Here is a 26,892-nt window from a genome sequence, read left to right as displayed (position 1 = left end):
ATGCTCGGCTCCCCCGCGCACTTCGGGGAAGTTTCCAGGCGCAGCCCGGGGCAGGTAAGTGGGCAGCCGCCTCTCTCTCTCTCCCCGACCCTGGCTGGCAGCCACCCCCGGACCTCCCGCTCCGGTGCCACGGGCGCTTTGGGCCGAGGAGGCGGGAGGACGCGGCGGGGGAGGGGGGTCCCCAGGCACCCACGCGTGTGGGACCCGGTCCGGCCGGGGACACCGCGGGGGCGGCCGTGGGAGGAGACGGGGGCGCGGCCGGGCCCGGAGCGGCCTGAACTTTTGCTCCCCGCCCCCTCCTCCTTCCTCTCGGCCCTCCGCCCCCTGCCCCCTCCCGGCTGCCGGCCGTGGCTCGGGAGGCGGCGGGACTCGGGAGTTGCCGGCGCTTCTCGGCGGCGGCGGCCCCGGCCGGCTGGGCGCGGCGAGCCGAGCGCGGCAGGTCTGAGCGGCGCGGCGGCGGGGAGCGGGGGCTGCGGGGCGCCGAAGCCGTGGGGGAGCCGGGGAGGCGGCGGCGATCGTGCCGGAGCGCCGGGGCGTTGGGCTGCGGGTGCGGGTGGAGAGGACGCGTGGCGCAGTGGGCCCTCTCGGAGCCCCCTGGGAGGGCGGGATGGAGGCGGCCGGGTGAAGGAACCTCGCCTTTGGGGAATGAATGAAGAGCTGGGAAAGCGCCTTCCGACTCCTCCGGGCGAATGGATTGGCCGGCGTGCGCGCGCGTGTGTGCGTGTGTGTTTGGGATTCGGAGCCGCCTGGGTCCTGGGCGCGGCTGCCTGGCCGCCCCGTCGCGGTCCTGGTGCCCACGTTGCCCGCCCGCCCGCCCCGCGCCCTGGCGTGGCCCTCGCGGCTGGAGAGGCCGGCGGAGACACAGGAGGCGGGGGCTCGGTTGCCGGCTGCTGGCGGCTGGACGTCTGCGCCTCGCGTAGGGAGGCTCGAGAAGCAGGCGGCGAGGCTGGGGCTGAGGCTAGCTCTCCGGGGGGCCCCCCCGTGTGCCCCGTCCCCCGCGTGTTCACACCGGGTGAGTTGATGGCGCGGAGTTTGGGGGATGAAGTTGTGCTCTCAGGAAGCCCCAGGACGCCCGGTGAAGGGATTTGGCGCGGCGTTCAGTGAAGCGGAGCGGGGGGGGGGGGGGGGGGGGCGGGCTCCGCTTCTCGGCTCCTCCGTAGTGCCCCCCAGCCCCTCTTTATCAGCTGCAGTTGCCATGAGGGCAGCCAGCCCGCCGAGCAGAAAGGCACCTTGAGGGCATGTGCACGCCCTGCGGGGCCCCGGAGGAAACCCAGGTTTGGAGATTTGCCCGAAGTTCCTCTAGGACCTTCCCACCCCGCTCTCCATCCCAGCCTTCCTGCCCCCCCATCCCTTGGAAAATCAGGAATCCTCCCTTACAGAACGTGGCACTTAGGGGTTTTACAAACTGAATGTTGAATCGGGATGTTTTGATTGCTACCTAAACACATTGGAGTCATACATGCTTTTGCTTAAAATAGCGTGTGCATAAAAATATCTTTTAATTAGGTGGTTTTTATCAAATAAGTTTTTCTCTACAATACTCCTGGAAGATTGGCAGGAAAATGTTCTTTTTGCCTCGTCCTGGACGAGGAGGCTGAGCCAGCAAGGTGGGGCTGCTTGCCATGGTCTCCCTCTCAGCGTGGGTTTGAGCCAGAAAGGTCCCCAGGAGAACCGTCTCTAGGCTCCTGGGAAGGAAATTCAACAGCGTCTGTCTTTTCTGATCAATGCATGACTGCAGTGAGCTGGCTTGTGGGTGAAGCAAGCAGCATGAATTCATCCAGGTATGGGGAGCAGGGGTGGGGGGAGGATGGCCAGGGCAGGGGGAGGGGGCAGGTCTGCCCACAGTGGGGTACAGGTATGCCTTGCTTTTCTTTGATGACTAGAGCTTGTGGTGCCCGAACCACGGTCTCGGCCAGGGATCCCAGCACCGTCGCTGTGGCTTCTGTGCAGGCTTCTCTTTCTGTACCTTTCTCTCCTCTGTTGCTGCTGCCCCTGGCCAGGAGAGCCAAGGCATTTGGTTTTCTACCTGCCAGAAAGAGAGAAGATTAATCCCTGCGTCTGGAAGAGGCAGTGTTTGCAGGAAAGGTTGGGAGAGGTTGGGAAGTGGATTGTGTTTATTTGGTGTTTGGAGAAGAGTGTAAAAGAAACTCCAGGTTAACCAGCTGGGCCACAGGAACCTCAGGCCCTTTGAACCTGCACTATCAGGAGCTTTAGATTAGTCTGGGCTGTGATTAGATTGTGGTTGTCCAAGGCCATGTAGGACCCAGCTGAAAATCGCCCTTGCAAGTGCGGGGGGAGAAGGAGAGGAGGGGGATTCTGGGGCTGCCCTGAATGGGTGAACCATGCCCCACCTATAGGGGGCAGCTTTCACTCAGCCTCGGCCAGTTGGAAAGAAACAGACTTGGCGGGTCTTGTTTGTTTTCAGGAGAATTCTCAAGCGTGGACATTCAAGTGTGGGTTCTCATTCTAGAAGTGGAGTAAAAGGTTGGGGTGGTTGTATTGCCAGGAGGTCTGAAGTTTGACATCTGGCCCTGTGTCTGTATAATGAGAGGGGTGTCCTACCATCAGGGAGATGTGATACATGGTAGGACTTGTGGCTCACCCCCCCCCCTTCCCCAAGGGCCCAGGGACTAAGCGCCATGTGCCAGGCTCTGTCACACACGTGTGTGTCACACACTCAATCAGTAGCTACCTGATGGAGACCCATCACGTGGGAAGTGACGCTACTAAGACTTTTTATATGATTTCATTTACCAAATAGATCCCAGGGTGGAGCATCTGGGGGGTGCTACGGTGGTAAGATGGGCACAGCCCCAGCCCTTACAGAAGGGGGGGCAGACAGAAATGCCTGTACCAGATGGACAGACCTCGAGCTGGGAAGGACAGTAGGGCAAGAACAGTGCTGGAAGGGGTGGGTTGTTGGGGAGGAGTCTCCTTTGACAGATGTGGAAACCGAGGCTCACAGCAGTTGAAAGCCTGAAAGTGGGGAGTCAGCCCCTGCCCCCGATCTGTAGCTCCTGGGCCTGCCCTTACATCCCACCACACGGGGCTGGAGCCTCTTGGAAACCCCCAGATCCTGTCCGTATGTTTGGACCCCTTCCCCTTCCTAGTGCCTCTAGGTCCAGGATTGCAAAGATACAATTTGGAACCATGTGTCAGAGACGGGAATGTTCTTAAATTCTAAAAGCAGACACTACCTTTAAAAGTAGTAGCTGGGGAAAGTTGGGTGGCTCAGCCAGTTAAGCGTCTGACTCCTGGTTTCTTTTCTGTTCCTTTCATTTTTTTTTTTTTTAAGTTTTATTTATTTTGAGAGAGAGAGAGAGAGAGCCAGCATGAGCAGGGGAGGGGCAGAGAGAGAGGGAGAGAGTATCTCAGGCTCCACCCCATTAGTGCAGAGCTCCCCCGTGCAGGGCTCCCGCTCACGAACCGTGAGATCGCGACCTGAGCTGAAATCAGGAGTCAGACGCTTAACCAGCTGAGCCCCCCAGGTGCCCCTCGGACTCCTGGTTTCTGCTTGGGTCATGATCTTGCAGTTGGTGGGATGGAGCGAGCCCCGCGTCGGGCTCTGTGCTGGCAGCGTGGAGCCTGCTTGGGATTCTCTCTCTCCCTCTCTGCCCCTCCCCGACTCGTGCCGTCTCTGTCTCTCGCAAATAAATAAATAAAACTTAACAGTAGTAGCTGGCATGGGAGTGTCACTTAAGTGAGCAGTCAGCTGGCGGGCATCTCTCCAGCAGTATGTCGTTTGGCAGTGATGTTTTCAGTCATTGTTCAGAATCATGCCGCCTGTCTTCCCTTCCAGTCTGTCTGTTGGGATGCCGGGGAGTATATTCAGTTACTTCTGTGGGTGATTTTTTGCCTGTCACGTGAGCCAGGAGATTGTGTTCTCGCTTAGCCGAGCAGGTATCGGGAGACCGAGTGTTTTGACGTGCACAATGTATTTCTTTATTGTTCTCCAGTGCGGAGGTCTGATTTCCTTCCCGAGATGCTCGTCCTTTACAATAAAGCCGGAGAAGATGACCCATGTTTTCGCAGCATGAAACAAGCTTAAAGGTGGCAGTTATCTAGTTAGTCTATCCCGTCTAGGTAGCTAGGAAGAAAAGTAAAGGCTTTGTGTTGATTTGGGCCAATACAGTTTTTTTTTTTGTTTTTAATTTTTTTTTTTAACATTTATTTATTTTTGAGACAGAGAGAGACAGAGCATGAACGGGGAAGGGGCAGAGAGAGAGGGAGACACAGAATCGGAAGCAGGCTCCAGGCTCTGAGCCGTCAGCACAGAGCCCGACGCTGGGCTCGAACTCACAGACCAGGAGATCGTGACCTGAGCCGAAGTCGGCCGCTTAACCGAGTGAGCCACCCAGGCGCCCCTTGGTTTTTTTTTTTAACATATGGGGGCTGGGGAGGCGGACATTTGGTCACAACAGCTGTCGCCGGCTGGGTCCCCACTGGTTCCCAGCTGGCCCTGTGCCAGGCAGGTCGGACAGGTGTCCCCCTTTGTCTCTGTTAGAGGGCGGGGAGGCTGCTTGAGATCACACAGACCGAGCTTTCAGCCACCCAGGTGTCCAGGAGGAAGGATGAGGGAACGACAGCGGGGTCTGGAGGGAAAGAAGACAGGGTACAGGGTAAAAACTGTGGCTTCCCCAGAAGGGGAAGGTGGGTGTGAATCAGCAAATGCTACGTTAGGGGGAGGTGGCCCTGGAAAGCAGGTTTTCAGTCCCTGCTGGTTTCAAAAGGGGTGTGAGGAACCTCAGGCGTTTCGGCGGCGGTGATGATGGGAGGCATTGATGCATCGCCCCAGGTGTGGGCCCAGGGCCAAGTGCGCTGGGTTGGGGCGGGGGGAGGCAGAGGAAGCACACAGCCAGGGCAGCACCCAATTAGTGGGCAAGGCAAAGCTTGCACAAGTTGGTTATGTAACACCGCTGGCAGGAAGGACATGGTTAGCGGCTCCGAGGTCGCAGTGGTCTGGAGTGACTTCGTCCCCCGGCCTGACGGGCCGCTGTCTCATACGTGAGTCGACACCCGCCAGGTGCTCGGAGCAGGGCCTGACGCACAGGAAGCACTCTTGTACTCTTGAGTGCTGGAGCTCATAACCAAGGACAGAGGACGTCTCTGAACGCCTGGAAATTGCGGGGACAGCTTTTCATGAAGGTGGTAGGTGGGTGTATTTCAGAAGGGGGCGCACGATTTCAACAGATTCTGCCTTCGGGACCTCATAAGGCCAGGAGCCCCAGGACTCCTTGGATCCTGTAGATCCTGTTCCGGTTTTCTTTGGCTGGCTGCTTTACCTCTCGGGCCTGTTTCTTCGTGTGTGTGTGTGTGTGTGTGTGTGTGTGTGTGTGTGAGCAGGGGCCGGGTAAACGGCCACTTTGTGACCCTTTCAGCGGACACCGTGGTCAGGCCGTGGGTCAGTTCGGCTGTGTTCCCCACTTGTCACAATGAAGCAGAGGGCAGATCAGGCCGCTCTCGCCGGAGACGTGCGGGGACGGCTTGCTTTCGGATGTTACATCTTGAGCCCCGCTGTAAGCTTCCAAGAGTCCTGAGCAGGCTTGCAGGGGCCTCGTTGCTGGCCCAGGGCCCCCCCCGACACCTATTTCACGTTTCTCGAACTCGTCCTGGCCCCGGCCTTTCGGCTCTCGGAAGAAAGTGAGGTTGGCAGGTCATCAGGAGTAGAGGGTGTCATTATAATGGAAACTTGGACACTTTCCAGAATTGTGTTTGTGGTGAAAATATTGAAGCAGGCAGCCTAGTCACCCAGGTGCCTGGAAACTACCCCAACATGGGCAAATAATTAGATGCAGACCAGGCATAATTATTTTTTCCTACATTGTGCTGGAACCTGGTCTTTTTACATTTTCTCTTGCAATGGGATACCCTCCTTTTGATTCCTCTGCTCCCTGGGGTGGAAAAGACAGTGGTGGTCTGGAGCAGGAGGGGAAGACCGTGAGGGGTGGTGATTCTGTCCCTGCCAGGGCAGCCCCGGGTCACGGGGGGAACTTCTGTCCTGCTCTGCTGTGCCCTTGTGGGGACCCGCCCCGAGGGCCTGGGGCATCTTTGCTCTCAGGTTGGAACCTGCATCCCAGAGTCTGAGAGGTCTGCAGAAGTGCATTCCTGTCTCATGCCCTCGATGGAAGGGGCCGGGGAGCTCTGTCTGCCCCTCGTGACACCTGTTCACTCACACACGCTGATGGAAGTGAACTTCAGCCCCTTCACATTTGCAGCGAATCAGAGGTTTGGTGCCTCCATGCAGACGTTCTTTTAGCTTGGGTGTTGAGTCCCTTAGAGACCCTTGGCGGGGCAGCTCAGGGGGTGGGTGAGCCTGGCACCATGCTGACCAGGGAGGGAGTCCCTCCTGTGTTTCTTTCTTTTCTTTTTTTTTCTTTCTAATGTTTATTTATTTTGGAGAGGGGAGCAGGGACAGAGGATCCGAAGCAGGCTCTATGCTGTCAATAGCAAGCCCCATGCGGGGCTAGAAGTCAGGAACCATGAGATCGTGACCTGAGCTGAAGTCAGTGGCTCAGCTGAATGAGCCACCCAGGCGCCCCATCCTTTGTTTCTTTGCTCCTTTACCGTAACCCTGAGCGACTGGCCTCACCTTCTTGTGCCTCAGTTTTGTCATTGGTAAAGGGGGTTAATGATTTCTGCTTTGTATTGTGTTTTGAGTATTAGAAGTAGCACCATTTAGGGCTCCAGGGGGCTCCCCAAATTGAGCCCCTCTTCCTGGACAGCTTCTGAACCGAGAGAGAGAGAGAGAGAGAGAGAGAGAGAGAGAGAGAGATGAGTGGAGATAAAAATGTGGCATCTGTCCTCGACTGAAGCCTACGTTGGAGAATGTGGCTGAGCTGGTGGGCATGGGGGCATCGTAGTCCCGAACTGAGGGCGCCCCCTGTCCCCCCCACCGCCCCAGTCACAGGCAGAATGGGGAAGTTGCAGCCGCCCCGGGGGCAGCCCCCACCTCCCCGGGCAGCTGGTGGAGTGGCAGGCCTGCTCTGGGTGAGAAAAGGCAGGACTGGGTCACTCACATCCAGATCCTTGTTCCACGCTCCTGGGATAGTGTAGATACCACCGGGTGTAGACACACAGGCGGAGTGCTGTGCATGTGGGAGGAGACGTCAGGAGCGAGCAAGACGAGTCCCTTGCTGACATCCAGTAGTAAGTGTGGAGCCTGGGGCCTGGCCCTTGGTGGGGGCTGACAGATGGTGTCCATTAGGGCAGGGGGGCATTGAAGTTAGGCAGCAAGGCCTTGTCGGCAACTTGTATCTGCAGAGCGTGGGAGTGATCGCCACAGTGAGTAAATGATTAGCCGTGGACCCCGAGGCTGCGTTCTAAACCGTGAGGCCGTTCGCAAGGAGTGGAGGTATGTGCTGACCACGAGCCTGGCCGGGAGAACCGCGTCTGCCTCCCCCCCTGCTCCCGTGGGGCCCCATCGCCACCTTCAGGAAACCTCTGCCAGTAGCTCGTATCGTGTCCCCCGTCCAAGTGTTCCTTTCCTCTTCTGACCTTCCGTGTTCTGCTTCGAACTCCACCTTGAACCTATCTCACCTTGCATCATCTTCCAGTTTCCTGAGTGCCGTCTGCTTTCCCTAGCCCGGGGAGCCTCTCAAGGTGGAGGAAGGTTTCTAGGGGACCCGCTTACAGCTAGGCCCGCAAAGAGTCGGGGAAGGCTTGCCGTTTATTGAACTAATGAAAATGATTCTTCGAAAAACCCATTTCTCCCGGACCGTTACGGATCTTACGCGGGCCTCTAGGTGTGCACCCAGAAGGTAGAAAAGAGTCCCCGATTTGGTGCCCCGGTATAGGAGTTAACGCTTGCCACTAAATTTTTGAAGGAGTCAAGAGCCTCATGCAATAACCTTGGATTTCCTGGCATTAGGGTTTTGGGCCACTAAACAGCTTTGTGTGTGTGTATGTGTCTTGAGAGCCTTGGGGGGAAATGTTATGGAAATTTGGTTGGTGTTTCAGAAATATAAACAGGAGCCATCTACTCAGGGAAGAAATGTGGGGGCTGTTAGTGTTTCTTATAGCTGGCATAATGGCTTGTCTTTAAATTCCAGGCGCCTTTGTTTGGAATGTAAATATTTGCATTAAAAATATAAAGTATATCCTGGCGTGTATTTATTGCGGCCATAATTTCCAAACCCCAAATCAGACTATTGGTCTACAGAGGATTATTTCCTCTGATTTGTGAACCTGTTTATATAAAGAGTCTTCCAAATGTACACACACACACAACCATATTTGCTTGTGCACGTAAGGGATCTCCAGGATTACCAAGGAGCGGGGTTGCCTCGGGGAGTCTGGGCTGAGCCCTTGCGCCTCCCAGTGTGCATTCCGGGTCATGTTCTGGTAAGCAGCAGCCACTCGGAGGATGGCCAGATTTGGGCCCCGGTCCCGTGGGATTGTGTGGCTCCTGTGACCTCAGTTTCCTGGACATCCCAGGTAGGGGATGGACCACAGCTGGCTCATCTCTGGGCCACGTAACCAGACATTGATTTCAGAATTATTGTCGCTCCGGGAAGATGTGGAGAAGAATGGGCGTTTGGGGTCCGTTCTGTGGTCTGGAGGAGGCGGGGGGCAGGACGTTCTCATTTCCGGTTCATGGTTGAACTCCGAAGGCCTCTGTGGGATGTCATCCTCCATGAGATTCTTGGGGACGGGTTAGCCTTTTCATTTTCCAGAGAACAGCCCTGCTTTGTCAGACATTTGGTGGAGATGGAGTTTTACCGCTTAGCTGGTCTCCGCCCTCTTCTCCAGAGTGAGAGGTGGGGGGCTGCAGTTGTGCTGGGCTAGGACCTCTGCTTCCAGTGGTGTGTGTGTGTGTGTGTGTGTGTGTGTGTGTGTTGGAGCGTGGCAGCCCCAGATGGAAACCCTGTCTCCAAGTGACTCAACAAATGGAGAAGTGGAAGTCAGCCGGCCTGTTGGGGACAGCCAACCTGGGTGATATGTCGGCCAGCCCCAAATCTAGGCTTGTCCCCAACCCCACGGCAAACTCTCCATCATCACAGGGTGGAGGGCAGAGGAGAAGGGGACATGGGGGTTCCTGGCAGGGCCTGGGGGACCCCACGTCTGGCCCCTGGTTCTCTGATACCAGGGCCTACTTGTCCCTGCTTCCCAGCTACCCAGGATCCTCCCCTTGGTTGGGACCAGCTCCTCCTCGGACGCTGCGCGCTGTTACTTTAGGACCGGACTCGGTTGAGGCAGCAGGAACCCTCTGGCCCTCCCCATCGCCATCTTGAAAAGAGCATCTTGACCGAAGGAGTGTCAGGCCTCCCTCTGCTTGGGAACTTTTCCTTCCTTGGGCTCCAGGGATGCTGAGCCGCACGTGGGAGAGGAAGCGAGGCAGGGAGACGGTCTGAGGAGAGAGGTATGGAGAGCTGGGATGTAGCTCCAGCACTGCCCTGCTGGGCCATCCAGTGTTAAGTGTGGAACTTTCCATGTTTGGTTCTTACTTTGACCCATCAGTGAACATTCCTTATCTGAAAGAAACATTGTCCTGCCTCAGAGATGGTGAGCGTTTAGGAAGGACCACTTCCTGGGCGTCTGGGTGTTTTTGAAGTGCGAGAAACTCACGGTTGCCTTTTCTGTGGTCATCTTCAGCCCAACCCACGGTGATGCGACCCCACCTCGTTCCCCGTCACAGTTCTTAATAAAAGATTGTCAGATCCAGAAGGGCCCTGTGCGACCCCGGATTGGGCCAGCGATCCAAGTGCACTGTCCTGAGAGTCAGAGGAAATAGCTGCTTTTAGGACATGCTGAACTTGCCTAAGCAAGTTATCAGTCGGAATAAATAAGAGGCTGAAGGGACTCTCTGATTAATGAGAGTGGGAGCAGCCTGACATTTGTGTCGTCCTAACTTTGAAAAGCTATTTGTACTCGCTGTAGCAGTCTCTGTGAGAAATGAGATGTGGAAAGGTGTGCAGAAGACAATGGGCACTTAGCAAATGAGACCTCCTCGTCAGAAGCACCTTCCAGGCAAAAATAATAAAATAAAATAAAATAAAATAAAATAAAATAAAATAAAATAAAATAAAATAAATCATTCGCCCACAGGTCGACTGTTGCAAAATCCAGGGATCCTTTGCCTTGGACAAAATTTGCATAGTAATTGATGCATTAATGATGTAGTAAAATGATGTATCAAAAATTAGATGAAATCTCAGTTGCCATTAGGGGTAGAAAGGAAATTTGCTTTCGGCTGTTAAAACTGAAACAAATCAGTAGAAAAATGCAGGCCTGCCCACGTCTGAGTCAGCGGTTTTTTTGGATTGTGGAAGAAGGAGATTTGCCCACTGAAAATCAGCCTTGTGCCTCTTGGACCAGCCCTGAAGCTATAGAACTGTTTGGGGAGGTTTGTGTGCACGCGTATGGATGTGTGTATATGTATATGTGTGTAGGTATATTTAGCTTACAAAGTTCTCATCGAATTTATTTTTAAAAATTATGCAACAGACTGCTTATTTTGGTCCATTCAACCTATTCCCTTATTGTTATTCGTTAAAAAATTTTTTTTAATGTTTATTTATTTTTGAAGGAGAGAGAATCAGAGTGTGAGTGGGGGAGGGGCAGAGAGGGAGGGAGGCACAGGCTCCGAAGCAGGCTCCGGGCTCCGAGCTGTCTGCACAGAGCCCGACGAGGGGCTCAAACTCAGAAACCGCGAGATCGCGACCCAAGCCGAAGTCGGACGCCCAACCGACTGAGCCACCCAGGCGCTCCTAACCTCTTCCCTTTGCAAACAGCTTACTTGAGATACAGTCCGCTCACATACCACACATTTAAATTAAATCCATCCATTTAAAGCATATGATTCAGTAGTTTTGAGTGTATTTACAGATATGTGCAGCCAGCACCACATTCAATTTGAGAACATTCCATCATCTCAGAAAGAGAGCCTTTGCCCATTCGCGGTCAGCCCCCACTTCCCTCATGCAAACCCCCTCGCTCCCCCAGTCCTAAGCAGTGAGGCATCGTCTGTCTCTATCAGTTTTTCTGCTCTGGACTTGTGTATGACTGGAATCGTATAAATAATACGTGTGTGTGTGTGTGTGTGTGTGTGCGCGCGCGCGCACACGCGCGTTTTTGCGTTTTGTTTTGTTTTTGCTTTTCGCGTTTTTCTGTAACTGGCTTGCACTCAGCATCATGGTTTTACAGTTGACCCATGTTGTAGAATGGACCAGTTTGGCATTCCTTTTGATGGCCAAATCGTATTCCATTGGATGGATGGATCACATTTTATAGATGTTTGGGTTGTCTCTGACTTTGGAGTCTTGGTAATCTGCTATAAACATTCATGTACAAGTTTTTGTGTGGACACATGTTTCCATTTCTAGGGTTATGGTTTATGAGATATTTTTACTTGCTCTTAATAATAAGATTCGTTTATTTTTTTACATGCTCTTTTCCTGGCCCTAGGGAAGGCTTAATTCTCAGATGGATTTCTGTTTCCCATCTGAATTGTCTGAATTTATTAGAGCTAGGAAAGGCCTTCAGGGGATCATAGTCTGGGTCCATTTTGTAGATGGGGAAACTGAGGCCCCAAGAGGTCACACAGAGCCAGGACTCAGCCCTGGTTTCACTTGTCCTGAATGCTCTTCCTAAGCTCTTCGTAAAACCCAGTCACCCTCTTTTTTTTATTTATTTATTTATTTATCTTTAAAAATTTTTTTTTTTTTAACATTTATTTATTTTTGAGATAGAGAGAGACAGAGCATGAACGGGGGAGGGTCAGAGAAAGAGGGAGACACAGAATCTGAAACGGGCTCCAGGCTCTGAGCGGTCAGCACAGAGCCCGACGACGGGCTCGAACTCACATACCGCGAGATCGTGACCTGAGCCGAAGTCGGACGCTTAACCAACTGAGCCACCCAGGCGCCCCCCCAGTCACCCTCTTGACTGGCTTGGGGTGGACGGTTGGTGACCACCTTGCCCGAGCCCGCTGTTGTAACCCCTTCTGACCTGATGGAGGCCGGAGGGTGGCTGGTCCGCCACCAGCTGCCAAACGAGCTACGGCTTGTGGCGCCAGTGCCTTCTCGTTCTTTCTCCCTGCGGCAACAGGAGACCAACGCTTATCCGGGGAATAATTAAATTAGGAACCAATTCAGAGAATGAAATTTTATCTGATCTGGCTGAGCCCATAAACAAGGGGCTGTGGCTGTGACTTCAGGGTACATTATGAAGTTGTTTTTGAAGCATTATGTTGGGCCAGAGCATTGGCGGACCCGCGCGGGCCCGGCGGGGGCACCTCCTGGGGCGGGCAGCTTGCGTGAATGGGGGTTCATCCTGAAGTGTTGAGCCGTGTCCGCATTCTAGCTTCTCATGCACTTGTTTTCAGGTGCCATTTAAATTCTGATGCAGTAGATAGAAGTGTTTTATGGCCGGGATGTTCTGGATGCTTCAGAAAGTCCATCTGTCAAGATCCCCACGGATACACCTCGTTGTCATTGACGTTGTAATGCGCTTCTACAATTGTAGTGAGAAGTAAACTTTGCAGGAAGCTCTCTGGCTGTAAGTCAGGGTGCTGCATCGGAACTCCCATGGAGCTTTTCGAAAGAAATACACCTACTCCAGTCCTTCGTCATGTCTTCGGTGGGGGGGGGGGGGGCTCTGGACAGCTGTGCGTGTGCCCGTGCACCTGCGTGTGTAGGCACACGTTAAGCTCTTTAGCTGAGAACCATTGATGGAATCGGCAGTGATTATAATCATTCTTCTAGGGAGAATTACAATCCTTCCATGGCCAAGAGGGGGACAGCGATCCTCAGGAATGAGCCTTTTTTGTCCCCAGTCTGTGTTGGGACCTGGACTGTGACTCTCTTTGTGTTTCTGGACCGGATTCCTTGGATGTGATTACTGTACATTTTCCATCACTCTGCTGCATCTGTGGGATCGTGGGTCTGTTTTCCTTCTCTGGGAACTGCCCCGGCAGGTACCATCTCCACGGCGGCCCAGCCAGAGATCTGAGAATCTCCTTTGGCACTTAGCTGGTTGTGCAGGGATTACTTCCTTTCCGTCTGCTGGTAGACGTTATTTATTCTGCTAAGACCAGAATTGTGTCTTACTCAAGGTTATATTCCCAGGGTCTAGCCCATGGCAAAGAATGATTGGATGGATGGATGGATGGATGGATGGATGGATGGACGGACATATGGATGAAGGGAAGAAAGGCAAGAGTACATTGGATAATTGAAAACCTCGACCCAGCGTGTGGGAAAGCAAAGGTCTTACAGGTCAGCTGGTTCATTTTCCTAGCCTACTCACAGCCCTTTTGTAGCCGGGGAGGCTGAGACCCGTGGGGGTGAAATGATTTGCCCCCGATCCTTCAGCGCCATTGGTGAAGAGTATTTGGGAGCCTGACCCTTCTGCTTCTCCGGCCCTTCTGACGCAGGCTCTGTACCTCCCCTTAAAAGTCACTTTCCTGATGGAGGAAATACTTTGTGCCTGCCACTGTGCTGGAACTCTCATGGGGAGAGATGGAGAGTAGACAGTTTCCCAAGTATCAGAACAGATAGTAAGAAGTGTCTGCGATGGGCAGTGGCTGACTGGGTGATCGGGGAAGGATTTTCCGAGAAGGTGACAAGTAGGCTGATCCTTGAATGAGAAGGCACTACCACCTGAAGCTCCGGAAGAGTGTCCCAGGCAGAGGGAACAGCAAGTCACAAGACCCCAACAGGGGACCAGTTGATGGGATGGGAGAGCTGGTCAGAGGACCTGGTTACTACCACACTTGGGTTGACGTCCATGCTTCTGTCTTCCTCCAAATTACCATTTACAGCTCGCCACACAACACTTGTCCAAATGGCTAGTGGGGGGGGGGGGAACCAGGAGAAACCCCCATCCTCCTTGTCCTCTCCCTGAGGGTTTGGCTTGTGAGCAGAAGTTATTTTTATTTTTATTTTTTTAAAATTTTTTTTTTTTCAACATTTTTTATTTTATTTTTGGGACAGAGAGAGACAGAGCATGAACGGGGGAGGGGCAGAGAGAGAGGGAGACACAGAATCGGAAACAGGCTCCAGGCTCCGAGCCGTCAGCCCAGAGCCTGACGTGGGGCTCGAACTCACGGACCGCGAGATCGTGACCTGGCTGAAGTCGGACGCTTCACCGACTGCGCCACCCAGGCGCCCCAGCAGAAGTTATTTTTATGCAAACACACGCTTGAGGGCAAAGTCTCAGGGTGGACAGCTGAACCCACACTCATCGACACAAGACCGAAATAGTGCCGTGAGTTCCCAAAGGTGAGCGTGTGGCTGATGATTTGAATTTGTGACGGCTCCAAGCGGCCCACTTCTGGGAGACGGGACCCTTTGGCGGGGAAGCGGGGCAAAGCAGATTCCTGTGCGGGCATGGCCTCTTCCTGGAGTGTTGCTTTCCTGCCCGGCCTTGACCAAGTCCCTCACGACTCAGCTTCCTCTTAACTCTCTCAGATGGAGGCTCTGCCCCCCTCCCTGTGCTACTCCTAGAGCTTCCTTCCCATCGTCTGTTATAACCTTGCTCCTTGAGGGACCTGCCATTCATGTCTCTTTCTCGAAATCCTCTCCCTTCCCACCCCAGATCCCGTAGGAACCCGTGTTCCCAAATGGGAACGCCCTATTTGGTGTTCCGGCTCCCTCCGCAGATTATTTCTATCACTTATTTTCATAGGCTTCAAATCTCTCTCATCCCTCCCTGGACATCCTTAAGGGCATAATGTTGCAAAGCTTCCCTAGAAATGTTTACAGTCAGCGAGGGTGACGTACAGCCCCATTTTATATTGTTTATGATTAGTTTTTAAACTATGGACAGAACATGGATTTCTCTGAGTTTAAGTAAATGGAAAAACAAAAGAGAAACAATTTTTTTTTTTTTTTCCTGTAGAGCTCGATTTAGAATCATTCCAGATGTTCACTCGGCATCTCCTCCCAAGTTTGCGTGGGGCTGTCCCGCCTGGAAACTGTGCCTGTGTTGACCTGTTGAAGACTTGCCACGAATCCCCTTAGTCTTTTGGCATTCCTAGATGTTGCCTTGTGACTTCATTGTAGCTTTTAATTTTGAAATAATTTGAGACTGGGGCGCCTGGGTGACTGGGTCAGTTAAGCGTCTGACTTCGGCTCAGGTCATGATCTCGGGGTTCATGAGTTCGAGCCCCATGTCGGGCTCCACACTGACAGTGTGGAACCTGCTTGAGATTCTGTCTGCTCCTTCCATGCTCTCTCTCTCACAAATAAATTAATTAAAAAGAAAAACAGTGAAATAATTTGAGACCCCCAAGAAGTTGCAGAAATAGTACTAAGTTCCCGTGTGCTCCTCAGCCAGCTTCCCGCAGCGATAACGTCTTACGTAACCGTAGGACATTATCACAGTCAGGAGCCTGACGTTGGTAAAATACTGTTACTAAACTACAGGCGCTATTCTGTTGCCGCTTAATTTTGTTACACGGAGGGATCCACAGCACTTTAGAAGTTCATAGACTTCAGTGCTGTCGTTTATGTTTTAGATTGTCTTTGGATCTCCTCCAATTGGTCATCAATTAAAATTCATTTCCGCTGGTCAACCAATCCTGGAAGACCCGCGATATGTGCATTTCACATCCTCCAGGCACCCACGTGGTGCTCGGTGGGCCCGCAGCCTTGGTGCATGAACATGGACAACTTTCTTTCCCAGATCTGAGAGATGCTCAGATCTAAGGAACCGTAAAGAACAGTGCAGTGCATTGGCGCCCAGGACAGGGAATCGGGAAGCTTGGGTTCTGATAATGGTAGCCAACCTTTGGGCGCTCGTGCTAACCTTTATCTGCACTCTGTTTACTCTCAGCAACCTTTGATATAGACACGCTTGACACTCCCACTCAACGGATGTGAAAACTGAGGCCCGAGAGGTTCATCCTGCCCCCGTTCTGGCAGTTGGTGAGTGACAGAGTGGGATTTGAACCCAGGCAGTGTTACTTCAGAGGTTGCGCGCCCTTACCTCGTAGGGCTGCCTTCCTTGGTTCAGGTCTTGACCCTTGGGCTCCCAGCTCTCCCTGACTGCTCTGTGTGTTGGGGCTGCTTCCTTGACCTCTCCGAACCTCTTTCCTCAACTGCAACGTGAGGCGGTTGGCTGAGAAGATCTGCCGCCGTGTCCCGTCCGTTTGTGAGTGCGGTTGGTTTTCCTGGTGAAAGACCAGGAGGTGCTTTGCGGGTCGGGAAGATATCTGCTGCCTGTTTTAGTTTGATGGGAGCCTCAATTCCCACTGAATTATGCTCTGGTGTGTTTTAATTAAGCCATCTACAAACCGATTTCTTAAAAATTCAAAATCCCCACGCAGCAGGCTGTGTCTGAGCCCCCTGCGCTCAGCTGTGGGTCAGAGTGACGCTCATAATAACCAGAAGGCGTGTGTGAGGCTGCTCGGTGTGTCGGCCTCACGGGCAGCATTAATTGTGAGATGCCACCAAAACGAGATACGAGGGCATTATCAGCAGATACTTAATTGATTTTGCATTCTCCACAAAGGAAGGTTAAAATTAAGCTTGTTTGTAAATGGTGTTTAAGCCTCACGGTCCTGGAGACGGCTGTAAAAACTAACAGAGCAGGGCCCTCGTCCAAGGGCCTCATCTTCTTTGCAGGTTGTGGAAGGAGCCCATCGCTCAACTAAGGGAAAGATTTTCCCACTTAAAGGGGCCAGAAGGGTGTGAGCTTCAGCCGTAAATTTCACAGAAGGGGCCTCCACTTGAGGGCGCGGTGGCTGGACTCTGGGAAGAGTGTGTAATCGCATTCGCGTGGTAAGTGAAGGGCCCGTGTTGTTTAAATCGTCAGGCAAAGCTGCATCGGAGGAGATGCTGCTGTAGATCAGAGTTAGGATCAACGGGCCCACGGAAGCCCATGGAAGCTGCTCGTGTTAACGTCACCGTTGGTACAGAATGCAACGTTCTGATTCCGAAACGCTCTCGGAAAGGTCCCTGCGCAAGCCCACGATAAGCTCAGACCCGAGGCGTGATGCCATTTCTGGGTGTTTGCTCCTTAGCGGCCCCAGATCCCAGGAATAAGCGAAGCACTTCGGGCGTGATCTCTCATTCCTTTCAATCCCGATCACGTAACTCGTAAGGTACCTCCACAACCGGCCGTAGGATTTATTTAGAGGGCCCAGCGCAACATGAACGGCGAGCCCCTTCCTGAAAGATTACTGAGACTTTCAAGTCGGGGCAGCAAGAGCGTTGAACCAAGTGCAGGGCCCTTCCCAGCGGGGGGCTCGGGTGCCCGCCTGGGTCGCAGTCTGTGGAGCCGGGCCTGAGTATCTTCTGTGCTGCTCATCCTAGACCGAGTTGACTTAGAGCAACCGGCGTGAACAGTCGAGTGTAAGTGGCCGGAGGGCAGGGCTGCAGCTGTAACGCCTCGGTGGGTTCTGTGCACGCTCAGGGGAGACTTGCTGAGCTGAGTTGGCTCACGGAGCGATCGTCCTGGCCTGCTGGCGGGATTTCCTGTGGCTTTCTCGGGTTCCAGGTGTCAGGGATCTGGAAAAATCCACCAACGTGCTCTTCAGAATGGACAGGCACAAGCATCAAAATCCTCTAAGGAAGCTCCCTGGCAGACAGCTCAGCTTAGAGAAGAGAAAACCTGAATGTAAAACCCTTCTAGATTGTGTGTGTGTGTGTGTGTGTGTGTCTAAAGCTAAAATCCTGGTAATTTTTCACTGCACAGTATAAAAGGCTGACAAACGGTGATTGTCCGGCGCCCCTTAATGGATAACGTGTATTCGTCTGTGGCCCTGTGTCTCAGTCCCTAGAGGGGCGGCTTTTCATCTCTGGAATCCACTGCTTGGGCTCTTCCCCCCCCCCCCCCCCCCCCCACCGCTGAGCGGAAGGCCCCTGGAGAGAGTCCAGGATTTCAGGGCCAGTGTGGGTCACTCTGGTCATTTCCCAGTGTGCAGAGGAGGGGGTTTGGCACTGTGCGCCTCTCCAGGAGACTCTGGCGCCTGGAGCCCCCCCCCCCCCACCCCCCCACCACCGGAGCGAGTGGCCACAGAGCTTAGAAGCACTAACTCTCTTCTTTGTGCAAAGTCTTTGTTCTCTCCCAGCACAGCGGGCCAGGACTTGCGCGCTCAGTGGGTACCTTTCTCTCTTCGAAGCCAGCCAGAGAAGCGGGGAGTAGCATCCATCGGGGGCTGGCTGCCAAGGAGGGGGGAGTCTCCAGCAAACGAGAACCTGGCCTTTTCAGGTTTTAAACTGGAACTGCGGCTCTGGGATGAGGATTCAAGTTATTTTCCACCGGGAGGGAGCGCGGGGGTCGGTGCTCGGCTCAGAATAGGGATGGATGGACGGCCGCCCAGGTCGGCTCTTCGGAGCTTCAGCCCCGGGGGAGTTACCGCGTGCTGGGTTTCCCTTCTTTGTCCTCCGTTTGTACAGAGGTCACTGGAGACATGAGCTCAAAGCAGCCGGGGCTGTGCTGTCCTTCGTTGTTGCAAGGTGACGGGTCTGAATGGGGCTGTGAGCTCCAGGAAAGAGAGACTCATCCTTTCTGCCTCCTGGCTGGGGAAGAGCTGGCAGGGCAGGAATCCCTTCTGGAAGCCACAGCTGCCCCTGTTCAGCCCGAGACCCCGAGTCGCACCTGGTGGCCTGGAACGAACTCCTCCCTGCCTTCCAGGGAGCGCTCGGCCCCGTGCGTCACTGCTTTAGTGATCAACGAGAATAGCATAGCACCTTCCTGTGCAGAGCAAAAGCTGGTCTTATTGCTCTCCCCTGTTCAGACCTCCACAAGCATTGTTTTTATTTTGAAAAGAAAAAGAGTAGGAGAAAAGCCCACGATATTTTTATTACCTGGTGTGGGAGTCTGAGATGACTTAAATAATACTTCCGCTTTCAAGCTGTTGGGGGAAAATCTTGACGCGCGCACGAAAAGTGAGAGGGAGAGACGCATGGGAGCGTGAATGTGCCAGCACCTGCAAAGGGCCGGAGCCTTGTCCGTTGGCCCGCCCCCTGCGCCCCACGCCACACTTGGCACAGCCACGCACAGTGGCATCTTAGTGGCTGAATGCACCAGGCTGCTCTTGGGCCTGCGGGCCAGCGTTCTTGGACGGGGGCCTCGAATGGAAAGAAACTACAAAGCTAGCAGAAAATCCGACTGTCCTGTTGGAGACACTGTGGTCCGTCCTTGTCCTGACTCACTTCATCTTCTCTTTGGCCCGGAGAGGTAGGTGACATGACAACTTGTCTCACAGAGGGACAGATCCAGCTCAGAGAGGTTCCTGGGTCACCCCGCTGGCAGTGGCTGGGCTGAGATTTTGGTTCCAGGACTTGCCCCCCCCCCCCCCCCCCCCCGCCGGCTGTGCCACGGGAGATGTCAGGGAGGGAGAGAAAGAACATTCGTGGACAGTCAGCCGTTTGGGGCGCCTCGGTGTTCCCACAGTGCGAGCCCTAGCTCACAGAAGGACACAGATGACCAAGTAAACGCTGGCTGCTGGCGAGTGAGTGGTGGCTGAGACGTGTCCGGGCCCTGCAGACTCAGAGCTTAGAGTCTAGTGGGCAGACTAGACATAAACGCTTTGTCACATGGTCACTCAATTTCAGTTGTGATGAGTGTGTCACAGGGGAGTAGTGTGTGAGCACGCTTGGTGCATCCAGCCGTCGGGCCCAGGGTGCGGGGTGGTGTTGGAGACTTCCAGATCACGATGGACGAAGCTGGAGGAGACTGGGCACAAGGCAGCTGTGGGCCCCGAGGGGAGGGAGGGAAGGCCTCCGAGGGGCAGAGTCTGGACCTGTCGAAGCGACAGGGCGCGCCCGGTGAGCGTGAGGGCGGGGGCACACGCACCCCAGTGAGGTGCTGTGGCCTGTGCTTCTCTCTAAAAGGTTCACAGTGTGCGGAGTCCTTGTTCCTGGAGACTGGGCTCCCGAGACAGCCGCCGTTGGCGCCGCCACCCCTCCCCCCGGCTTGGCACCCCTGTGGCCCCGGTGGGGGGGGGGGCACATGCCCCCTAGCGCCTCCTGCCTTCCACCTGGAGGGGAGCTGGGCTTCCTCGGAGACAGTGAGGGCTCCCGAGGGCCTATTTGTTTTCTTCCTCCATTGGGAGAGTTGAGAAGGGTTGTCTGGAAGTCAACTTGCAGAGAGGAAAGTCTCTACGGCCACAGGTGGGGACTCACTGTCTTCCCCCCCTTGGGGTACTCGCCCCCTTGGTGGCGCAGTAAGAGATCAGGGACCTAATGATGAGTTCCCTTCCCTAGCGGTGCGGCAGGAAGGCTTGGCCCCGCCGTTGATCGTGCAGCCTCTGCCCCCAGAAACCCTCGATGGAAAGAGACTGAAAGAATACGCGAGCCAGCCCCTTTAAAGCCCCCACCTCGGACCTCATCCCTGTCCAGGGTGCCCGGCCCAGACACCCAGGTGAGCAGGCCCTGAGTGCGGCCGAGGAGGGCCCAGGGCTTGCAGCCTCCTGGCCATGTTCACCCTGGATGAGCCAGTTTAGACCCTGGAAACCCATCAAGCCTGGCAACTGGGGGTCATTAGCCTTCTGGACTGCGAGCTGGGTCATAAAATCAGCCCTCGGTGGTTACGAGCTCTGTTAACCATTCTGAAATGCACAAGCAGGGGAGGCTTTGGTTTGGCGCCTCTGAAAGGAAACAGACGCCCATCTGATGGGAGGACATCCACCTTCAAGGCAAGAGGGCTGGACCGTACTGGTGCGTTCGCGCAGTGTCAGAGTGCCTGCGGGCCCTCTGCTCCCCTCTTGATTCCTTACGGGGCAGAAACTTAGCACCACCCATTCCAAACTTTTTGTATGAACTTTTTTTTTTTCTTGGAGTATAACATCCATTAGAGAGAGAGCACCTTGTGTATGCATATAACTGTTGCAGACACAACTCGCCTGTGCAACCAGCACCTAGGTCAAGTGTAGGAATAGTACCCCAGAAACCCTGGTTCCACTCTTTTTTTTGTTTTTCTAATTTTTTGTAATGTTTATTTTTGAGAGAGAGAGAGACAGGCAGAGTGCAAGTGGGGGAAGAGCAGAGAGAGAGCGAGACACAGAACCCGAAGCAGGCTCCAGGCCCTGAGCTGTCGGCACAGAGCCCGACGCGGGGCTCCAACCCGTGAACCCTGAGATCATGACCTGAGCTGAAGTTGGACGCTTAATCGACTGAGCCACCCAGGCACCGCCCCCCCCCCCCCCCGCCCCGCCTTGTTTCCATTCTGCTCATTAGTCAACCCCTCCTGACCTCCACAGCCTTGGCTGGTTTCCCCCCTCTGTGTACATGACATAAACAGAGCCGTGCAGCGTGGTCCCTTTCTTTTTGGTTTCTTGTGTCCAACACTTTGTGAGATTCTTCCCTGGTGTTGCTTAGAGCTGTAGCCGGTTCTCTTTCGCAGCTGAATTATAGTTACCCAGTCGACTGTGGGCAGACACTACAATTTCCGGTTCATGGCTTTCCATCTAGTGCATCTTTGATGAGCCTGTGGACACGGTTCTGTTGGGCACGTACCTGGGAGTCGAGCTGCTGGTCTTTGGAAATGAGTGTGCTTGGCTCCTGTAGATGCTGCCAGTTTCCCAAACAATTGTACCAGATACAGTTCCCACCAGCAGTGGAGGAGTTTCCCGAAGGAAGAGCCTGGACAAACCATACCAGGAGACTGACTCCCCCTTTGCCCCCTGCCCCAGATGGAAAAGCCCTGGGGGATAACTTCTGGCCCTTCTGAGGGTTTGTGTTGCATGGATGAACCAGGAACCATTAGAGAGAAGGTCTCTACGATGCCCTGGAAGGACATTCCTGCCCCTACTAGGGTTTTGCATCCCGCAGTCAGGTGTCACTGGAAGACTGTCGTTGTACCTGAACTTGGGGGTGGGGATTTGTGGGTCTCGGGGAAGAGCACAGAATCCAGCATTGTAGTGGTCACCCTCTGGGTGTCGGCTTGCATTCAAGTCAAGCCTGGGATTCCTCTCTCCTCCGGGTGCAAGTGGGCTTGGCCACCACTCCGGGGCTTCATCTGGGAAGGGTTTTTTTTTTTTTTAATTTTTTTTTACACATATTTATTTATTTTTGAGAGACAGAGAGAGACAGAGCGCAGGGAGGGGCAGAGAGAGAGGGAGACACAGAATCCGAAGCAGGCTCCAGGCTCCGAGCCGTCCGCACAGAGCGCGACGCGGGGCTCGAACTCACAGACCGCGAGATCGTGACCCGAGCCGAAGTCGGACGCTCAACCGACTGGGCGGCCCAGGTGCCCCAGTCTGGGAAGGTTTTATTTGCAAATCAGTGCAGTCCCAGAACCAACTGGTTCTGTGCAAGCCCTTCTTTTGTGCAGCTTGACCAGCTGAACCTTTCGGCTCCATGTTCAAGGGAAGCAAGGGACTCTTCCTTTCCTCACGGCTGCTGTTCAGTGTGACCAGGGGACCACAGCAGTGAGTAGGAGGAGGCAGCTGGTGTTTCTGGGGTGTCCCTGGGTGGTGATAAGAATGCTGAATGCAGGGGCGCCTGGGTGGCACAGTCGGTTAAGCGTCCGACTTCAGCCAGGTCACGATCTCGCGGTCCGTGAGTTCGAGCCCCGCGTCAGGCTCTGGGCTGATGGCTCGGAGCCTGGAGCCTGCTTCCGATTCTGTGTCTCCCTCTCTCTCTGCCCCTCCCCCGTTCATGCTCTGTCTCTCTCTGTCCCAAAAATAAATAAAAAACGTTGAAAAAAAAAAAAAAAGAATGCTGAATGCAGGTGGGCTGGTCTCTTGTTACTGATTGAACACTGAAGGAGAGAGGGGACCCGTCACTCTCCCCCAGCACAGGGGGGATCTCAGCCCTGGCTGAGTTCCAAGGCGATTGCTCCCCCTGGCTCCGTGAATTCCTAACTTACAACAGTGGTGATGGCTGGATGAGGGACACTTGGAAGGAAGGAAACTCTGGCCATTAGGTTGAGGCTTAAAAGTCCCCTGGTGTGATTGCCCACCTGCCTCCCTGTGTCCCCAGTAGATTCAGTAGATCCTGGGCAGGGTCTGGCAGCTGTGTTTTTTATCTGGTGCCCTAGGTGAGTCACTTGTGGGAAACAGTGACTTCTCAGTGCCTTTGCTGGGAGGCTGGGTAAGGAGGGCAATGAAGGAAATAGGAAACAGACCTTGCTGTTAAGGAGCTCAGGATGCTGGGCGGCCCTGGGCAGTAGAACTTTCTGTGACAACGGAGAGGCACTGTATCTGCTCTGCTCATTTGGTTACACCAGTCACATGTAGTCCGTGAGCACTTGAAATGTGACCGGTACCCTCCCCTGCCCCTCCCCCTCCACACCCCCGCCCCCTCCCCCTCCACACCCCTGCCCCCTCCCCCCGCCCCCCCCCTCCAGGAGCTGAGTTTAATTTTAATTAATTTCAATTTGAAAAGATATTCGGTTCAGCTATTGGAAAACTTTTAAGAGTGTTTGGAGCAACTTGGGCATGTGACTCTCCTTTTTTTTATTTTTTATTTTTATTTATTTTAAAAATTATGTTAATTTATTTTTTGATTTTAAATCCAGATTAGCTATATGTTAGTGTAATAATGATTTCAGGAGTAGACTTAGTGATTCATCACTTACATAGAACACCCAGTGCTCATCCCAACAAGTGTCTTCCTTAATGCCCATCCCCCTTCCCACCACCCCTCTAGCAACCCTGAGTTTGTTCTCTGTATTTAAGAGTCTCTTAGGGACTCCTAAAAACTGAGAACAAACTGAGGGTTTATGGGGGGTGGGAGGGAGGGGTGGGTGGGTGATGGGTATTGAGAAGGGCACTTGTTGGGATGAGCACTGGGTGTTGTATGGAAACCAATTTGACAATAAATTTCATATTAAAAAAGAAAAGAGTCTCTTAGGTTTGTCTCCCTCTCTGTTTTTATCTTATTTTTGCTTTGTTTTCCCCTATGTTCATCTGTTCTGTTTCTTAAATTCCACATATTAGTGAAATCATCTGATATTGTCTAATTGTCTTTCTCTGACTTATTTCATTTAGCATAATACACTCTAGTTCCTTCCACGTTGTTGTAAATGGCAAGATTTCATTTGATGGCTGAGTAGTATTCCATTGTGTGTGTGTGTGTGTGTGTGTGTGTGTGTGTGTATGTATCTCGCATCTGTATCCATTTGCCAGTTGATGGACATTTGGGCTCTTTCCATAATTTGACTATTGTCAATAGCACCGCTCTAAACGTTGGGGTGCATTTGCCCCCTTCGAGTCAGCATTTTTGTATCCTTTGGATAAATTCCTAGTACTGACTCTGCTTTTTAAACATTTTATGAAATCTAGATACGGATCAGGAACTTCTGATGAAAATTTAGCATCCAGATTGGGAGGGGCTAGAAGTGTAAAATGCACAGTGGATTTTGACGACGCGGTCTGAAAAAAATAATGCGGGCGATTATATTAATTCCTTGGATGCTTGAACGCATGCCGATATGGTAATATTTCGGAGAAGAGCAGGTTGACGGAAATCTGGGAGAATGAACTCAATCTGGGACATTTCAACTTGGGCACGGGGCTCACCTTCTCTCTCTCTGTGGGACATGCTGTTGTGATGATTCTCCCTTCCCTGCTGGGAGCAGAGCCAGAGAGCCAGGTCGCTGGAGGAAGCGAGAGCTGCCCGCTGTCCCCCTCTTTGTTTTGCTCACCTGGAAGCGGGGTTTGGGGCTGATCACACACCTGGCCCTACATGTGGCCTCAAGGGTACCTCAGTCAAGGAGGGGAAAGCCCTCAGTCAGCTGCCCACTGCCCTGTCCTTCCTGCAGCTTCTCTCCTGGGGCTGCCTTGGAAATGGGCACTGCTCTGATGCGCCCCCCACCTAGGAAGAAAGTACCAGCAAGCGCCTTAGGGAGAGAATACTGCAAACACTAAGCTACAGAGACGTGTCCCGGAAAGTGAAACGGGTTTCTGCCAGGCCTTGGCCCCTCTGTTTCTGGAGTCCCCTGGAGGAGTCCTGTGCTGGTATGGTGGGCTGTGACAGGCGCCAGCTCGTTCTCACCCCCGCACCTAGCCAGCGCATCTGACTCATTTTCTCCCTTGTGGGCTTCTGGATGCTTCTCCCAACCGGCCTGCGAGCCCACTGCACGGGCCTCGTTTTAGCTCATTGCCGTGCCCCTGGCTTGACACACGGGCCCGGCACACGGTAGGGGGTTTCGTGAACTTTGTTGAATGGGTTCATGTGGAGCGTGCTGTCTGAAGATCGAATATGACCCTTGGAGGTGGAGGCTTGGCCTCCCTGAAGTTACGCCCCCGGGGGTGGGCTTGGGGGCCCTGGCCTGGGAGTGGTTGGGAACTCAGACCAACGTTGTGCCTTGTTCTAAAACTCTAAGTGTGCGGTTTTGGGTGTTTTTCCTTCTAAAAGCCGTCTCTCGGACAACACTGCCACCATTACACGTTGACAAGAGAAAACTTCCCGCCTGGGCAGAGTCCTCTTTGTCCACTTGACCTTCCTCTGCCGTTTGCTCCTGGCAGCACCCCGGGCCGCGTCTGCATTCTCTCATCACCCCGGGAAGCAGGTGGGGCCACGCGTCCAAAGTTGGAACAGTCCCGTCTAAGTGGGAACTTAGATTGGGGGGCACTTCCATCTTCGGGTGACTTCTTCACTCTTACTGTGTTTAATGTAACCTAATGCCTCAAAGTCCTGGTTGGTTAGGCCAGGGGAAACCGGAAATGTCAAAGCCAAGGCAGGGAGAGAGAAACCTGTGCCTTTCTGAAGCGAGGCTTGGGGCCTGGTTCAGCGGGGACAAGCTGGGTGGCTGGGGAGGGTCTCAGGTTGGCCTCTGTCTCAGGTGTCCCTCAGTGGGAGCTCGTGGAGGACATGGGTCCTGGTTCATCAGTCTTCTGCTCGGCCGTTTAAAGTCAGTGACTCAGATTTCTACCCCGGAAACCATAAACTGGTAAATACCCCACCTTCTTCAGCTGTCACAAGGCCATAGGCCCTGCCCACTGCTTGTCTGAGTTTCTCTTTCTGCACTGGCTGACCTTGATGGTGACATCACAGCATGGGGTTGCCATCCATTCCAGTCAGCAGACGGGGTCCGAAAACAGCAAGGATGAACTTGAACCTCCCTAGACTCTTGTGTCTCCTGGCTGTATTTATGGCCTGTATGGCATTGATGTGTACAAAAACCAGGCTTGCAGAATTCAGTTGACCCCAATTCTTACTGCATTTGGGAGTTTTCAGGGATGTGGGAAATCGGATGGGATGTTGGTTTGTGGGCGTTTGTATCTTTGCCTGGTGAAGCACAGACCCGTGACTCCCAGAGGGAGGGGCCCCCGGGGGTCCCTGCTGAACAGGATGTCTGTGCAGGGATCTGAGAGGTGGAGTCCCCTCCCTGCTGGTCATGTCTCACTCTTGTCTGGCTGCAGCTTAGCCCAGAGAGGAACCTGCTCATACCTGTTGGGATACTTTCTTCCTAGCTTGGATTATCTCCTTCCTGTGCTTTTTTTTTTTTTTTTTTTTTTTTTTTTTTTGTGAGCTGGAGGCCCAAAATCAGACCTAGCATTGTAAGATAAAAATGATCCTGCTTTAATCATTTCAATTTGTGTTTCTCATTAAAATGGAACACTTTGTAGTTATTCACAAGGTCTTTCAAAAAAAAATTTTTTTTAATGTTTATGTATTTTTGGGAGAAAGACAGAGAGACAGTGCGTGAGCAGGGGAGGGGCAGAGAGAAAGGGAGACACAGAATGGGAAGCAGGCTTCAGGGTCTGAGCTGTCAGCACAGAAGCCCACGCAGGGCTCGAACTCATGAACCATGAGATCATGACCTGAGCCGAAGTCAGACACTTAACTGACTGAGCCACCCAGGTGCCCCCACAATGTCTTATTTTTAAAATAACTGTTTCCTCTTTGTTTTTGTTCCCCCCTTTGTATTTAAGAGTATGGATATCAAGGCATTGATATGAAAGCAGATTTTTTTTTTTTTATTTTATAAGAGCATAGCAATTCTTTTTAAACTGATTCGGGAGACATTAAAATGCATGTGTTTTGATCTTCTTTT

The 26,892-nt window shown here is 53.3% G+C and overlaps 1 protein-coding gene across 6 annotated transcripts in view; it reads left to right on the top strand.

Annotated features, from left to right (window-relative positions):
- CHST15 (carbohydrate sulfotransferase 15) overlaps positions 1-26,892 on the top strand; it is an 80,319-nt gene that overhangs the window by 930 nt on the left and 52,497 nt on the right. The window contains exon 1 of one of the 6 annotated variants that reach the window (XM_058698038.1): positions 336-439. The exons of 3 other annotated variants lie outside the window; for them this stretch is intronic. The gene's annotated coding sequence lies outside the window, so the exon portion shown is untranslated. Of the gene's footprint in view, positions 1-335; positions 440-669; positions 1,013-14,203; positions 14,220-26,892 lie in introns of those variants that run through there. 2 more of the 6 variants (XM_058698040.1, XM_058698043.1) reach the window with 2 other exon arrangements.

This window comes from Neofelis nebulosa, chromosome 13 (assembly GCF_028018385.1).
Source record: "Neofelis nebulosa isolate mNeoNeb1 chromosome 13, mNeoNeb1.pri, whole genome shotgun sequence".
Classification (NCBI taxonomy): Eukaryota; Metazoa; Chordata; class Mammalia; order Carnivora; family Felidae; genus Neofelis; species Neofelis nebulosa.
The sequence above is the reverse complement of the archived record's forward strand: the minus strand, read 5'-3'. Positions and strand labels throughout refer to the sequence as shown.